This window comes from Martes martes (assembly GCF_963455335.1).
Source record: "Martes martes genome assembly, chromosome: 11".
NCBI classification, from domain to species: domain Eukaryota; kingdom Metazoa; phylum Chordata; class Mammalia; order Carnivora; family Mustelidae; genus Martes; species Martes martes.
Genome location: NC_137899.1, coordinates 103,312,123 through 103,328,926, shown reverse-complemented (window position 1 = coordinate 103,328,926; position 16,804 = coordinate 103,312,123). Strand labels below are relative to the sequence as shown.

Genomic DNA, 16,804 nt, shown 5'->3' with positions numbered 1-16,804 from the left:
TTTCTGGTCTGTGGGACATTTAGGTGCCTTTAATAAGCTAATGTGTATTATGTATGGGCAAAAGAAAGATAGAGTAGGTTGCCCAAACTAATTCCCCAACATTTATTAAATTAGTGATTTAAGTTGTCAAAGGGACAAGGTTTCATATTGTATTCAAAAAATATCCGTGTGAGATAGGTCTCTCATGGGCAGTGTTTTTTTTAACAGTTGTTGGGTAGAGTTTAGACATAGTGATAGGCTTTTTCTCTGAAATTGATTGTCCTCTTCTTGTTGCTTACAGAATATCATACAGTTTTTAGAGAAGAATTAGAAATTGCTGTATCTTGAAATACAGTTATTCATAAAATACTTTTGGTTGTCAGTGTGTTGCCGCTAGCTGACTGTAATTCTTGGAAAGCCTTCAGGTGTTCTCTAGTTCTCATCCCTCTTTTCAGTAGGGTCTCGGTAGGTAGAGTGATGACTGAAGGTTGGAGTGCAGAATTCTACCTTTTGCTGTTTTGCCACGAATTTGTTACTGCATTGTTTTAAACTTGAATTATGTAAATTCACCACTAGTTATTTTTCTTGATTTCTTTTCCTTAAATTTTTTCTGTTACTTTCTAGGGAGAGATCTTTTTTTATTTTTTTTTTAAGGTATTTTTTTGTTTGTTTGTTTGTTTAAGTTTTAAGTGACATTTTCCAACATAACAATACTTACAGGTTGCTTTAAACCAGTGCTACTGACTGTACCCCAGACCCTTTTTCTGCACTTATCAACAGTCTTTCCGGGCACTTTGCCTCTTTCTCTGAAGATTTAGCACCTGCCTTTCTGTTTTCTTCTGAGGCTTCCATTGTGATGTTAGTAACTATTCAGGATCCAGGGCTCTTGGCTCCTTGATTTCTCAGCACTGTGATTCTCCGGACCACCTCAGCAGTCCGCTTCAGCCTGCTCGTCTTCTGGTCATATGTGATCAGCTTGTTTGTGTCCTTGTCTCACTTGCTCTGACAATTGTGGTTTCACTTCCAGAATCTCAGCGTCATCTCTCCTGCACTCTGACTACTGCTTCTTTTTCTAGCTCATTTTCTCCTAGTATTAGCGCCATAATAGTTCTTGAACTATAGTGAGTCCTCCAGTCCAGTGATGATTTTAGTGACGGGGATGTTGCCCTCCTCTGCTAGCTCGGAATCTGTGACCCACTGAAGGAGTCCCTCTCTTATTCACCTTTACCTCCTCGACCATCGTCCCAATGTTTTGTGTTTAATAGAAAACCAAATTCTGCAGTGTAGCAGCTGGTAATGGCTGGGGAAAATCATCACCTTGCTGACTGGTTTCATTTTAAATTTATGACCTCAGATATCAAGTGGGTATGATTGCTGCTCTACACTCATTCTACTTTTATGTAGAAATTTTCTCTCCCATTATCACTGGTGGTTCTTTTGGCACCTTCTCTTCTCTGTTCCGGTTTTCCACACCTCCTGTTTTTCATTTTTTGGTTATTGATGATCTTGCTTACTTAGTTCAGTGAAAAAAAGAAAGAAACAGAAGCAGTCGGGAGAGAAATTCTACATTCACCCACCATCCTGCTTGTAGCTCCTCCTGTAGATTTTATCTTCCCTGCTGTTGACATGGGATGAAAAGTCTGTGGTTATCAAAGGCCAGTTCTTCTGCTCGTGTCCTTGATTTTACCTCTTCATCTCTTAGGGGCTTTGTGCCTTCAGGTTTCTGGGGTTTCTTACATCATGTGTTTCCTGTCTCAGTGAATGATTTCCATTAGTATTTGAGCATTAAGTATTTTCTTTCTCTCTTTCTGTCTGTCTTTCTTTCTTTCTAGGATTTTACTGATTTATTTGACAGGGAGAAACAACACAGCGAGAGAGGGGACACAAGCAGGGGGAGTGGGAGAGGGAGAAGCAGGCTTCCCACTGACCAGGGAGCCCCAATGCGAGGCTTGATCCCAGGACCCTGGGATCATGACCTGAGCCAAAGGTAGACGCTTAATGACTGAGTTTTCCAGGAGCCCCTCCTTTTTCCTCGTATTTAAGCAGATATATCACCGTATCATATGTTTGTTTATTGTACGCCTTCCACACTCGACTGCAGGCTTCATGAGGTTAGGGATTGACTTGCTCATGGATTTATTCCCAGCGTCTAGAACACTTCCAGACATATAGTAGGCTTCAGTTCACTAACTGAAGAAGTATTACATTCTTTTTTTTTTTTTAAATTAAATTTTTTATTTATTTTCAGCGTAACAGTATTCATTGTTTTTTCACCACACCCAGTGCTCCATGCAATCTGTGCCCTCCCTAATACCCACCACCTGGTTCCCCCACCCTCCCACCCCGCCCCTTCAAAACCCTCAGGTTGTTTTTCAGAGTCCATAGTCTCTCACGGTTCACCTCCCCTTCCAATTTCCCTCAACTCCCTTCTCCTCTCCATCTACCCTTGTCCTCTATATTATTTGTTATGCTCCACCAATAAGTGAAACCATATGATACTTGACTTTCTCTGTTTGACTTATTTCACTCAGCATAATCTCTTCCAGTCCTGTCCATGTTGCTACAAAAGTTGGGTATTCGTCCTTTCTGATGGAGGCATGAAGTATTACATTCTTATAGTTTCTTTTCTGTATTTTCTAAGCTACTGCTGTTCTTGGAACATCACCACAAAACTAGAGTTCTGACATTTAATTTTTCCTTATGTGATGAGTATTAAGCCCCACAAATGGGCTGTCTTCTCATACTCTCTCTTAAGAGGTATCAAGGCAAATAAAATTTAGTGAAAGGCTTTAACAGGAGCAGGATTTTTTTTTCTTATTCTGGCCTTTTATACTAAAATTAAATAACATCAACTGAGTTAGTCTTTGCTCTTTGTCCGGTTGTTTTGGTGAACATGTAGGACAAGGAGAATAGTACAGAACAGAGAAAAGTTGTTACGACTACTAAGCTGCGGGGACGCTGGGCAGGCCCTGTCCCAGGAGCATGTGACTCTTGGTCTCGGGGTTGTGTGTTCAAGTGCACGCTGGGTGTAGAGATTACTTAAATAAATAAAACTTAAAAAACAATCTATTAAGCTACAAATAAACCCAGGCAAAGAGGAGAAGAGTTCCATACATTTCTAGTCAGTTTAGAAGCACACTTGAGTTGGCTACGAGGTTTTAACATGCACGTCTCAACGCCCAAGGTTTGTTGGAAGGTCTCTTACATCTGTAAATATTATGTCTTGATACATTGTTTAATGATTTATAGTAATGTAAGAATACTTATTATAATGAGTCTGGGGGGGGGCGTGTGTGTGTATTTGGGGGGCTAAGTGGTGGGAACGAGTATCCTGTAAGTGGCCACTGGGAAAATCACAAGAAATTTCACAGATCAGTGTTTTTTTTTTTTTTTTTTTTTAATTTAAATTCACTTAATTGACATACAATGTAGTATTAGTTTCAGAGGTAGAGGTCAGTGTAGTTTGTTAAGTTTTTATGGTAAGAAAATTCTATGGTTTTTTTGGAGGTGGTGGCTGTTACTAGTCTGTGTTTTTTCCTGTTTAAGTAAAATCAACTCAAATGAAGTGCAAGCTAAGAAGAGAAATTCCACTTTTCTTTGAGAATCATTATGTAATCAGGGCTTTGCAAACTTGTTTTAGTTAATTATAATTGGTTAATTAGGATTTAGTTAATTATAATTAAAAATTTCTTTTGACTGTTGTGGCAGTTTGGTCTCTCTTCAGCTCCCTTCTTAAGTTCTTTTTAATATTATCTCAGAATGTTTCAAAGCTCATTGCTCTTTGGCAACAATATTTTTCAGGCCCATCTTTAATTTTCTCTACCCCAGGATATGACATTGACTATTCTCTAAGGACTCCTAGTTCTTTTTAGTGGAGAAGAGTGTTAGAGATAGAAAACCGGGCTCCAGGGATGCATGTTCTGTTGTTTTTATTGAGAATAAATGTTAGTCTACTTTAGTGACATATTAGTTATTGTATAGATGTGAGAGTGTACGCATGTGCTTATAAATACTGGTTCACATTAGTACCTTCTGTTACCTCTAGCAAAATTTTTTAATGGACTTCAGTTTTTAGAGGAGTTTTAGGTTCACAGCAAACTTGAATGGAAGGCACAGATACTTCTTGTGTGCCTCCTGCCCTTACATACGCATAGCTTCCCCCGTTGTCAGCATCCCCCACAGTGTGGTCTATTTGTTAAAATTGATAACAACTTCAGTGACACGTCAGTATCACCGTAAGGACATAGTTTACATTTTGGTTCACGCTCCGTGTTGTATGAGTTTGGACAAGTGTGAAATGGTATGTGTCCATCATTATAGTATCACACAGTATTTTCTCCCCTATCTCCTCCCTTCCACCTGTTACCGCTCCCTCCCCTTGAATCTAACCACTCATCTTTCTGCCATTTCCATAGTTTTGCCTTTTCCAGAATGTCATACAGATGGAATCATATAGTAAATAGCCTTTCAGATGGACTTCTTTCATTAGCAATATGCTTTTAAATTTTCTCCGCGTCTTTTCCTAACTTGAGACCTCCTTTCTTTTTAGCACTAAGTAGTATTCCGTTATTGGGATGTGCCACAGTTTGTTTATCCATTCATCTGCTGACGGATATCTTGGTTGCTTCCAAATTTTGGCAATTATGAATGAAATCCCTGTAAACATCCACATGCACGTTTTGTGTGTATGCAAGTTTTCAACTCCGTAAGTTTCAGCTCCTTTGGGTAAATACCAAGGAACATGATTGGTGGGTCATATGGTAAGAGTATATTTAGTTTAATAAGAAAGTGCCGAACTGTCTTCCAGAGTGGCTGTACCATTTTGCATTGCTACCAGCAATGAATGAGAGTTCTTTTGGCTCCACGTCCTTATCAGCATTTGGTGTCATCGGTGTTCCTGATATAAGCCATTCTTTTTTTTTTTTTTTTAAGATTTTATTTATTTATTTGACAGAGACACAGCAAGAGAGAGAACGCAAGCAGGGAGAGTGGTGGGAGAGGGAGGAGCAGGCTTCCCGCTGAGCAGGGAGCTGGACTCAGGGCTCAACCCCAGAACCCTGGGATCATGACCTGAACCAAAGGCAGAAGCTTAATGACTGAGCCACTCTTTGGCCATTCTAGTAAGTGTGTGGTAGCATATCATTATTTTAGATTACATTTCCCTGATAACATATCATGTGGAACATCTTCTTGTGTGGTTATTTGCCATCTGTGTATCTTTGGTGAGGAGTCATCAGGTTGTTAGTTTTCTTATTGTTGAGTTTTAAGAGTTCTTTGTGTATTTTGGATAACAGTCCTTTATCACATGTGTCTTTTTTAAAAAATATTTTATTTATTTATTTGACAGGAAGAGACGCAGCATGAGAGGGAACACAAGCACGGGGAGTGGGAGAGGGAGCCTGATGCAGGACTTGATCCCAGGACTCTGGGATCATGACCTGAGGCAAAGGCAGATGCTTAACCGCTGAGCCACCCAGGCGCCCTTCAGATGTGTCTTTCACAAATATGTTCTCCTATTCTGTGGCTTACGTTTTTATTCTGTTGACAATGTTTTAAGCAGAGTAGAAACTTTAAATTTTAATGAAGTCTAGTTGATCAGTTGTTTCTTTGATGAATCATGAGTTTGGTGTTGTATTGAAAAAGTCACTGCTAGGGGCTCCTGGGTGGCTCAGTCGTTAAGCAGCTGCCTTCAGCTCAGGTCATGATCACAGGGTCCTAGGATCGAGCCCCGCATCAGACTCCTTGCTCAGCAGGAAGCCTGCTTCTCCCTCTCCCACTGCCCGTGCTTGTGTTCCCTCTTTCGATGTGTCTCTGTCAAATAAAGAAATAAAATCTTTAAAATAAATAAATAAATAAAAAGCCACTGCTAAACCCCAGGTCATCTAGATTTTCTTCTAAGTTCTAAGAACTTTATAATTTTGCATTTCACATTTACTTTGTTAACTTCTGTGATGATATGGTCTGTGTCTGGTTTGGGGGGTGTGTGTGTGTGTGTTTGTGCACGTGCCCGCGCGTGCAAATGCGTGCACACGCATGTTCAATTCCAGCATCATGTGTTCAAAAATACTATTTTTTTCTCCATTATATTGCCTTTTTGCCTTGTTTCAGTGACCACTTAAGTATTTATTTGGATTTATTTCTGGCTTCTCTAAACCATACTATTGATCTATTTATTCTTTTGTCAGAATTATACAGTCTTTTGTTTTTTTTTTTTAAAGATTTTATTTATTTAATTGACAGGCACAGATCACAAGTAGGCAGAGAGGCAGGCAGAGGGAGAGAGAGAGAGGAGGAAGCAGGCTCCCTGTTGAGCAGAGAGCCCAGTGTGAGGCTCGATCCCAGGACCCTGGGAACATGACCTGATCCGAAGGCAGAGGCTGTAACCCACTGAGCCACCCAGGTGCCCCAGAATTATAGTCTTGATTGCTGTAGCTGTATACTAAATCTTGAAGTCAGTTCTTCAACTTTGTTCTTTTCCTTCAATATTTTGTTATTTGTCTGGGACTTTTGATAACTTGCTAGGATTTTGATTTGTATTGCATTGAATTTGTAATTAAAATTGGGAGGAACAAATGTCTTGGCAAATATTGAGTCATCCAATCCATGAATGTGAAACATCGCTCCATTTATAGTTTTTCTTTGATTTCCTTCATTAGGGTTTTTGAGTTTTTATCAGAGAGATTTTATGTGTATTTTGTTAGACTTACACAGAAATGTTTGATTTTGGAGAAATGCTAATTTTATTTTATATATTTTTTAAAGATTTTATTTATTTATTAGACAGAGATCACAAGTAGGCAGAGAGGCAGGCAGAGAGAGAAGAAGGGAAGCAGGCTCCCCGCTGAGCAGAGAGCTGGATACAGGGCTTGATCCCATGACCCCTGAGATCAGGACCTGAGCCAAAGGCAGAGGCTTTAACCCACTGAGCCACCCAGGTGCCCCGAAATGCTAATTTAAATGGTTTTTAAAAAATTCATATTCTACTTGTTCATTGCTGATATAGAAGAGAATGATTGATTTTGTATATTAACCTTGTATCTTGCAACCTTGTTACAGTTGTCTCTTAGTTCCAGGGTTTTTTTTGATTTTTGTTTTTGTATATCCTTTTGGATTTTCTACATAGGTGATCATAACATTTGTGAACAAAGACAGTTTTGTTTCTTCCTTCCCAATCAGTATGCCTTTTATTTCCTGTTCTGGTCTTATTTCAATAACTGGAAAAAACTTCGTTTACAAAGTTGAAAAGGAGTGGTGAAAGACTGACATCCTTGCCTTATTTCTGATCTTAGTGGGAAAGCTTCTAGTTTCTCACCATTAAGTATGATGTTGGCTGTAGGGGCTTTTTGTAGATAGTCTTTATCAAGTTAAGGAAGTTCTGGTTTACTGACAGTAATTTTTTATCATGAATGATTGTCGGATTTTGTCAATACTTTCTTTGTATCTCCAGATAGGATTATGTGATTTTTCTTTTTTAGCCTATCAGTGTAATGGATTACATTAATTAATTTTCAAATGTTGAACAAGTCTTGCATACACGATAAATCCTACTTGGTCGTGGTGTATAATGCTTTTTATACATCTTTGGATTCACTTTGGTAAAATTTTGATGAGGGTTTTTGCATTTATGTTCTTGAGATACTCGTCTATAGTTTTTGTTGTTTTGTTTTGTCTTGTAATATCTTTGGTTTTTCGCATGAGGGTAATGCTGTTCTCATGGAGTGAGTTAGGAAGTATTCCCTCTGCTTCTGTCTTCCAGAAGAGATTGTTGAGAGTTAGTTTAGTGTTTTCCTTAAGTGATTGCTAGAATTCACCAGTGAAGCTGTCTGGGCCAGGAGCTTTCTGGTTTAGAAGGTTATTAATTATTGATTCAACTTCTTGAACAGGTATAGAGGTATTCCGATTGTCTCTTTCTTCTTGTGGTGAGTGTTGGCAAATTGTGTCTTCTTCATTGTATTTTAATTAAAAAAAAATTTTTTTTAAAGATTTTATTTATTTGACAGAGATCACAAGTAGTCAGAGAGGCAGGCAGAGAGAGGAAGGGAAGCAGGCTCCCTGCTGAGCAGAGCCCAATGCGGGGCTCAGTCCCGGGACCCTGGGATCCTGACCTGAGTCGAAGGAAGGGACTTTAACCCACTGAGCCACCCAGGTGTGCCCCCCCCCTTTTTTTTTGAGAGAGAGAGTGAGTGCAAGCAGGGGGAGGGCTGGTAGGGGGAGAGAGAGAAAATCTCAGGCAGGCTCCATGCTCAACATGAAGCCTGATGTGGGCTTGATCTTACAATCCCGAAATCATGATCTGAGCCGAAATCAGAAGTTGGACCCTTAACCAGCTGATCTACCCAGGTGCCCCTGCAAATTGTGTTTTTCAAAGTTTATTTAAGTTATCAAATTTATGGGTATAGAATTGTTAATTGTATTCCTTTATTATTATCCTTTTAATATCCATAGGACCTGTAGTGATATCCCTTCTTTAATTTCTGATATTAATAATTTGTATTCTCTCCCTTTTTTTCTTTCAATAAACCTGGCTAGAGGCTTACTGATTTTATTGATCTTTTCAGAGAAGCAGCTTTTGGTTTCATTATTTTTCTCCATTGATTTCCTGTTCTAAATTTCATTAATTTCTGCTGTACTTTTTCTTTTTTTTCTGCTTACTTTGCATTTAATTAGCTTCTCTTTTTCTAGTTTGATGGATTGCTTTTAGATCTTGTTTTCTAATATATATACATTCAGTGGTATAAATTTCTGTCAAAGCGCAGCTTTCACTGCATCACACAAATTTTGATAAGCTGTGTTTTCATTATCATTTAGTTCAAAATTTTTAAAAATTTCTTTTGAAATTTCTTCTTTGATCCATGTGTTATTTAGAAGTTTGTTGTTTGGGGCGCCTGGTTAAGGCGGTTAAGCGTCTGCCTTCGGCTCAGGTCATGATCCCAGGGTCCAGGGATCATGCCCCGCCTGGGGCTCCCTGTTCAGCGGGGAGTCTGCTTCCCCCTCTCCCTCTGCTGCTACGCCTGCTTGTTCTCTTACTCTATTTGTTAAATAAATAAGTAAAATCTTAAAAAAAAATAAAATTAAATTAAAAAAAAAAAGAAGAAGAAGAAATGTGTTGTTTAGGGGGTTCCTGGCTGGCTCAGTTGGTAGAGTGTGTGACTCTTGATCTCGGGATTATGGGCATGGAGCTTAATTTACTAAACAAAAACAAAAACAAACAAAAAAAGAAAGTGTGTTGTTTAACTTCCAAATATTTTGGAATTTTCTAACTATCTTTCTATTACTGATTTCTGGTTTAATTCCTTTGTGGTTTGAGGGCAGACATTATATTTATATTATTTTAAATTTGTTTTATGGCCCAGAATGTGGTCTGTTGATGGATGTTCCATGTGATCTGAAGAACAATGTGGATTCTGCTGTCATTGAGTGAAGTAGTCTATAGATGTCCATTCTATCCTGTTGATTGATGGTGGTGTCGGGTTCAGCCGTGTCATTAGTAATTGTCTGCTTGCTGGATCTGTATTTTTGATAGATGGGTGTTAACATCCCCATACGTAATAGTGGATTCATATATTTTCTCTGTAGTTCTATCAGTTTTGCCTCATATATTTTGACACTTTCGTTATGTGCATATGTGTAAAGGATTAATATGTCTTTATGGAGAATTGACGCCTTTATCGTTAGGTAATGGCACTCTTTGTCCCTGGTATCTTTATTTGCTGTGAAGTCTGCTGTGTCCGAAATTAATGTAACTTCTCCTGCTTTCTTTTGATCTGCGGTCTACTCTCAGCAAATTTCTAGTGTTTAGCTCAGTATTATTAACTGTAGTCATCATGTTGCTACATTAGATCTTCAGATTTATTTGTCCCGTGTAACTGCAACTTTGTGTCTTTTGGCCAATATCTCCTCATCTCCACCCTCCACCCCTTGCCCCTGGTAGGTACCATTGTACTCTGCCAATTTTACATTTTTTATTAGAAGTTTGACTTGATTTGTTAGTCTCTCTAGGCGTACAGACTTTTCAAAATTTGGAGGGAGCTTCTCTCAAATTATTCTTGATACATCAATTCCATTCTCAAGAATCTAAAGGGTCAGTGCGTGTTTGCTTGAATCCTTCCTTCCATATTTTAATTAACATTACGTTAACAGACACCTTCAGTACGTTGGCAGCAGTTTTATCCAGAGCTTTTACCTCGTACTAGACTTGAGGTTTGCCCAGAGGACCTCATTTCTCACAAACGAAGAAGATACTCAAACTAAGTGCATGCTTGTGTCTTGGCTTTCACTTTGTGCAGTTTCTCAGTTACCCAAGACTTTTTATAAGAATCACCTCTTCTTTGTGAATACCTGCCCAGCCCCCTTTTCAGAAATTCTGCCGTGGTCATTAGACTTCACTTAGCCTGTTTCTCTAGAGCTTTTTACATATCCAGAAATGTTTGTACCTTACTTCAACGGGGAGAGATTTTTAGTGGATATTGCATTTTACCTGTAAGTCTAGATATGATATTTAAATTTTATTTCTGAACAAGTCTAGTAGATCTGGAAGCAGAGCTTATTACTAAAAACTCTGAGCAGTTTTTGCTTGTTTGGCTTTGTTTTGATTTTTTTTTCATTACCGCCAAACCTCCTTTGTGCTATTTTATTTTTATTTTTATTTATTTAATTTTTTAAAAAGTTTTATTTTTTATTTGACAGAGACACAGCGAGAGCAGGAACACAAGCAGGGGGAGTGGGAGAGGGAGAAGCAGGCTTCCTGTTGAGCGGGGAGCCCGATGTGGGGCTCAGTCCCAGGACTCTGAGATCATAACCTGAACCAAAAGGCAGATGCTGAATGACTGAGCCACCCAGGTGCCCCAATTTTTATTTTTAAGATTTATTTATTTGAGAGAGAGAGAGAGAAACAGAGTGAGGGTTGGGGGAGGGACAGAAGGAGAAAGAGCAGACTCTGTGCTAAGTGTGGAGTCCAATATGGGGCTTGATCCCATGACCCTGAGATCACGACCTGATCTGAAGTGTCCAAGAATTGGACACTTAATCAACTGTGCCACCTAGGCACCCCTGTGCCATCTCTTTAAAGTCGTATCTTATCCCCTCCCCCAAACCCTGGCATCCACTGCTTTGTTCTCCTTCACTGTAATTTTGTGTCTGAGAATCCCCTATACATGGAGTCAGGGGCTCCTGGCTGGCTCAGTCGGTGGAACGTGCAACTCTTGGTCTTGGGGTTGTGGATTCAAGCCCAGCGTTGGGTATAGAGACTAATTTAAAAAATTTCTAGGTCTTTTAAAAAATTCTAAATGAAATCATACAAAGTGTAATCTTGTCAGACTGGTTTCTTTCATTCGGTTTAATACCTCTGAGTGTCATCCAGGTTGTTATTACATGTACCAGTATAGACCGTTCCTTTTTAGGGCTGAGTGATAGAACTTTGTATCGATGTGCCACAGTTTGTAGTCTAACCGTTCACCTGCTGAAGGACATTTGGGTGATTTCCAGTTTTTGGCTACCCAAAGAACTATGAACAGTCTAGGTTTTTGTGTAGGAATAGGTTTTTATAAATGTCAGCCTACCAATTTTATTTTTCTTTTTCAAAACTATTTTAGCCATTTTTTCTCTTTTGTTTTTTCATATCAATTTTAGAATCAACTTGTCTTAAAAAAAAAAAATCCTGCTGGGGTTTTAACTGAAATTGTGTTAAGCCTGTAGATCAGTCTGGCAAGAATTGACATCCTTTTTTTTTTTTTTAATTTTATTTATTTGTGAGAGAGAGAGGTCACAAGTAGGCAGAGTGGTAGGCAGAGGGAAAGGGAGAAGCAGGCTCTCTGTTGAGCAGGGACCCTGATGCGCAGCTTAGTCCCAGGACCCTGGGATCATGACTGAGCCAAAGGCAGATGCTTAACCCACTGAACCACCAAGGTACCCCAAGAATTGACATCTTTACTGTGCTGAGTCTTCCGTTCCATGAACTTGGCCATGTGTCTCCATTTGGGACTTCTCTGATTTCTTTCATTGGTGTTTTTTAATTTTTTAATATAGATCCTCTGCATATTTTCTTAGAGTTTTACTAATTATTTCATTGGGGGGAGCTAATGTAAATGGTACATTTAAAATGGTTTTTATTTGTACATTGCTAATGTATAAAAATATGATTTATTTTTGTATGTTTGCCTTGTTCTCTGCAATGTTGCTTTCATTTACTTGTTATCAGGTTAGCTGTAGGAATTTTTGTGGGTATCCTTTCTAACTTGTGGAGTAAATATTTAATCAGTTTTCATTGCTTACTAAACCAAAAAAAGGGGATTAAGCTGATACGTCCTTTAACATGATTTGTAGTGTTTTCCCTAGGTTGGGATATTAATTATTTTTATTATTCCTTATTTTCTAAATGGTTTTCAGTTTTTTGAGCCTTCTTTTTGACTTATGAGGTGTTTGAGAAAGTTAATAAAATTTCTAAGTATTTGTATGGATTTTCTCTTTATTTTTGTTACTAATTTCTTTTTTTTTATTTTTGTTACTAATTTCTAATTTTATTATATTGTATTGGTTTTATACACTTTGTAAATTTTAGAATTTGAGATTTCTTTAAATCTTCTTTGGTTTCGGAAAATTCTCAGCTGTTATATATTCCAGTACTGCTTTTGCCCCATTTTTTCTTTCTTCTAATTAAATGCTCATTAGACCATATCACTATTTGTTGCTGTTTACCTTCATTTTTGTATTTTTTAGTCCTCTTGTCCCTCTGTTCTCTATTTTAGACAGATTTATTTAGATGCATACTAGATAGATGTTCCAGTTTATCTGTCTCCCCTTTTGGCATTGTCTAGGCTGCTATTAAACATAGGAATTGAGTCCATTTATTGTATTTTAAAATTTCTTTACTATTATCTTTCAGATTGAAGCATCACTTTTTATGATTTTTAGTTCCCTCCTAGAGATTTTAATGCCTGGTTTTATTATATTCAACATAGTAAATAGAACTGGCATAGAGTTTTTGTTTGATCATGCCAGTGTCTGGAGCCTTCTGGTTCCACTGTTTCTGCTCGTTGCTTGTGCTGTCCTGTCTGCTCTTGTAACTGATTGCCTGTGTCTGTGCACTGGACAATGTGTTTGACAGTTTATCTATAGAAGTAAGTTGATGTTTTTTTCTTCCAAAGATAGTTTAGCTCTGATTTTTTCCCCCCAGGTACCTCAAAGGCACTAATAATCTAGGACCACCTCCGTTCAGTTTCATGGCTCTGCTTTTGTTCCAGGCATGCGATGCAGAGCTGTGCAGCAGCCCTTGCAAACGCCGTTTTGTTTCTGGTTCCGTCCTCCTCTTAATGTCCAGCGCTTTGGGGCTCCTGCCAGTCTTGAGCCCACATTCCCTGGTGGTTGTCAACTTCTGGGACCATCTACAAGTCTTTTGAAGGTCAAAACTGACACCCTGGGGAAGTGCAGCCCTGGGTGCTGGGCTCACCTTACTCAAGGCTTCTCTCCATGAGAGGAGCGCTTCCTCTGTCATTCCTCACTACCTTGTTAGGTTTTTGGTTGCTTTTAAGACTTGTTTACTTTTAAATTATTTCTCTCAACTTTCTTACCTGTCTTCACCGGGAGGGTTGATCCAAATTACCTAGTCTGCTGTTAGTGGAAATAGATACTCTCTGGAGTTTTCTTTGAATTGTAGTATTTGGCTTATGTAAATTTTTCTGGGCACTGAGTAGAATGAAGTATAGTCACTTTTGTCCCCTTACATAGGATCTGAAACTTGATACTCATTTGTTATACTTAGTCAGCTAGTATGTTGTTATTAAAATAACATACAGTAACTCAAACTACAAGAAAGAAGGAAATCTATGGGCCATACACTGTCAGATTCAGAGGTTAGATGGGTTTAAGTTGACCTAATTCACCCTTACTCATGTCACAAAGTGCCTGGTTCATTGCATCTCTCTGCACTTTTCTTTTCTTTTCCTTTCTTCTTTCTTTGTGTGTGTTTCTTTTCCTTTCTCCCTTCCGTTCATTCATTCCCTCCCTCCCTCCCTCCCTCCCTCTCTTTCTTTCTTTCTTTGCCAGCTTCATTCTGTGGCTGGAATGATGGAAGCTCTCTTTGATGGAAGATGGTTGCCTGCAGTCTTGGGTGCTACATTATTTCTTGTCCATATCAAAGCAAAGGGAGCATGCATGTGTATCAGCTAAACAATTCTAGGACCAGTTTATTTAGATCCTATGTCTGTCTCTAACCAAGTCCGTTTCAAAAGTAAGATAGTGTGTGGAAACCTAGTATAATAGAACTCACTCCTAGAGATAAGAAGGGGAGCAAAATGATGGCTTTAAGGGCAGAGGCAAAGAACAGATGCCAAAAAAGGCAACTGTGATGTCACTACACAGGCCCCACTTGTAGATGATGTTGTAAAGATCCTTCCTCTGCTCCTTCACTGTTTACCTGCTTCTGTGAGGGGCTGGGACAGGCGGGCAGCTCATTTTTTCTGCTGCTTTGATCTGCAGATTAAATCCACAGGTTTGGTCCTGCCTTTGTTTCTGGAATGTTTTCTTCCTTAGAATCTTTGAACATTTTTTCCCTTCAGTTTTCTCTGTCAAGTAGTAGTGAGTATGCACATTGTACTGTTACTCATCTTCCTTTATCACTTCTGCTGTTTTTAGATTTTTCTGTGTGTCTTCTGTAGTTCTTCCTCTACATACTAACCTCGTTTTCAGAATCGTTGCTTCATGCAGGTCCTCTTGTTTGTAGTTCTGCAGTTACTTTTTTTTTCTTTTTTTAAATTTCTTCACTTCAGCTCACACTCTTCACATGCTTCAACTCAGTAGAGGTTAGCAGTTTCAACTCTGGAGCCAGACTGCTTGTGTTGGAATCCAGACTCCCCTATGAATTGTATTTTTCTTTTAATTTTATTTTTAAGAAATCTCTATACCCAGTGTGGGGCTTGAACTTACAACCCTGAGGTCAGGCGTTGCATGCGTTATGGACTGAGCCAGCCTGGCATCCTTCTACTAATTGTATTCTTGAGCAACGTTCCTTGTTCTCTTACCTTGCTTTCTTATCTGTAAGGTGGAGATGTTGATAGTAGCTGCTGTTGGGAGATACGCCCCCCTGGTCTCTTGCACTTGACCAATCTTCTTGTATATGCTAAGAATGACTGTTCCTTATGTGGGCCATTTCTCAGGGTTCTGTTGCAGTGAGTAGTCTTGAAGAATGAGGCACTGTTGGGAGGCCTGGGTGGCTCAGTCGGTTAAGCCACTGCCTTCGGCTCAGGTCATGATCCCAGGGTCTTGGGGTTGAGTCCCGCATCCAGCTCCTTGCTTGAGCAGGGAGCCTGCTTCTCTCTCCGCCTCTGCCTGCTTGTGGCATGCTCTCTCTCTCTCCTTGACAAATAAATAAATAAAATCTTAAAAAAAAAAAAAAGAATGGGGCACTGTCTCCCTCTGGGACAAGGAGCAGACATGTTTAATGTTTACTATAAAAGCAGCGGGTTCCCTGTGCTCTTTGTTCCTTCCTTGTAATGCAGTTCACTGCAAGTACAGGCATTCATTTGGGCTCATGATGTGGCCCCCGTAAGACTTAGGGGCCACACAGGAACTGACAGCAATATCCTCATGTTCATGTTACTTGTTGGGCAGTGATCCAGGAGTCTTTGTCTTTGATCCAGGAGTCTGTGTTTTCTGCCAGCATCTATAGTAACAGACTAACTTAATAACTAGTGTAAAATCCCAGACTTAGAAGCTGTCTTCATATGGTTGTTGTAAAGTTTCAATGAGTTAACACATGTTAATCACTTACAGCATTGCCTAGGACATAGTAAGCATGTACTAAAAGTTAGCCGTGAAGGTTTTCTTTAAGTATTCTTTTTGTATTCTCTGCATGGAATTTTTAGGCCTAAATAAAGATAAGGCTTAGAAGATTAAGGTTGCTGTACATAACTGTTATATGGTGAAGATACATGTTGTAACTCATTGGTTTTATTTTAGTTTCTTGTATTTTTTCTTTTTTTTAAGATTTTATTTATTTGAGAGAGATAGTGGGAGCATGGAGCACATGGAGGAGAGGGACAGAGGGAGAGGGAGAGAGAGAGTCACAAGCAAACTCTGTGCTGAGTGCAGGGCCGGATGTAGGGCTCAATACTGCAACCTTGAGGTCAGTACCTGGAACGAAACCAGGTGTCCATCGCTTAACCAGCTGTGCCACCCAGGTGCCCCTAGTTTCTTGTATTAATTGCAGATAGTGAATATCCATTAATAATAATCCATTAATAAAAAAGTCAGAGAAAATTAAACAAAACCCTTTTAATAACTGAGTAAAACATCCGGAGAGCAGTTGAATTTTAACAATTCCTATTTTATTTATTTTTAAAAGATTTTATATATTTATTTGAAAAAGAGAGAGAGAGAACACAAGTAGGCAGAGTAGCAGGCAGAAGGAGAGGAGAAGCAGGCTCTCTGCTGAGCAGGGAACCTGATGTGGGGCTCGATCCCAGAATCCTGGGATCATGACCTGAGCCGAAGGCAGCAGCCTAATGACTGAGTCACCCAGACAGCCTAACAATTACTATTTTAATTAACATCAGTGTCTTCTTTGGCTCTTGATAGCTGTTAGACTCTTAGTCTTAATCATTTTGTACTGCATTTCTAAAAATCACATTAAAATTAAAACAGTGATGCATATTTGTGAAAATGTATTGAACTATGGATAAGTATAAAGAGACTAAGTTATCCTTAAAGTGTTAACTCCAAGAGAAAACCAGTATTTCACATTTTTGTGTAATTTTGGTTGCTTACTTTTTAAATCTTTACATGGCTCTGTGAAGGTAGTGACTATCTTCACGTTATTAGTGTCAATATTTTA

General features: G+C 38.9%; 1 protein-coding gene across 10 annotated transcripts in view; it reads left to right on the top strand.

The window, feature by feature from the left end:
- The window catches only part of KMT2C (lysine methyltransferase 2C), a 273,727-nt gene that overhangs the window by 77,099 nt on the left and 179,824 nt on the right, over positions 1-16,804 (top strand). The gene's annotated exons all lie outside the window — the stretch shown is intronic.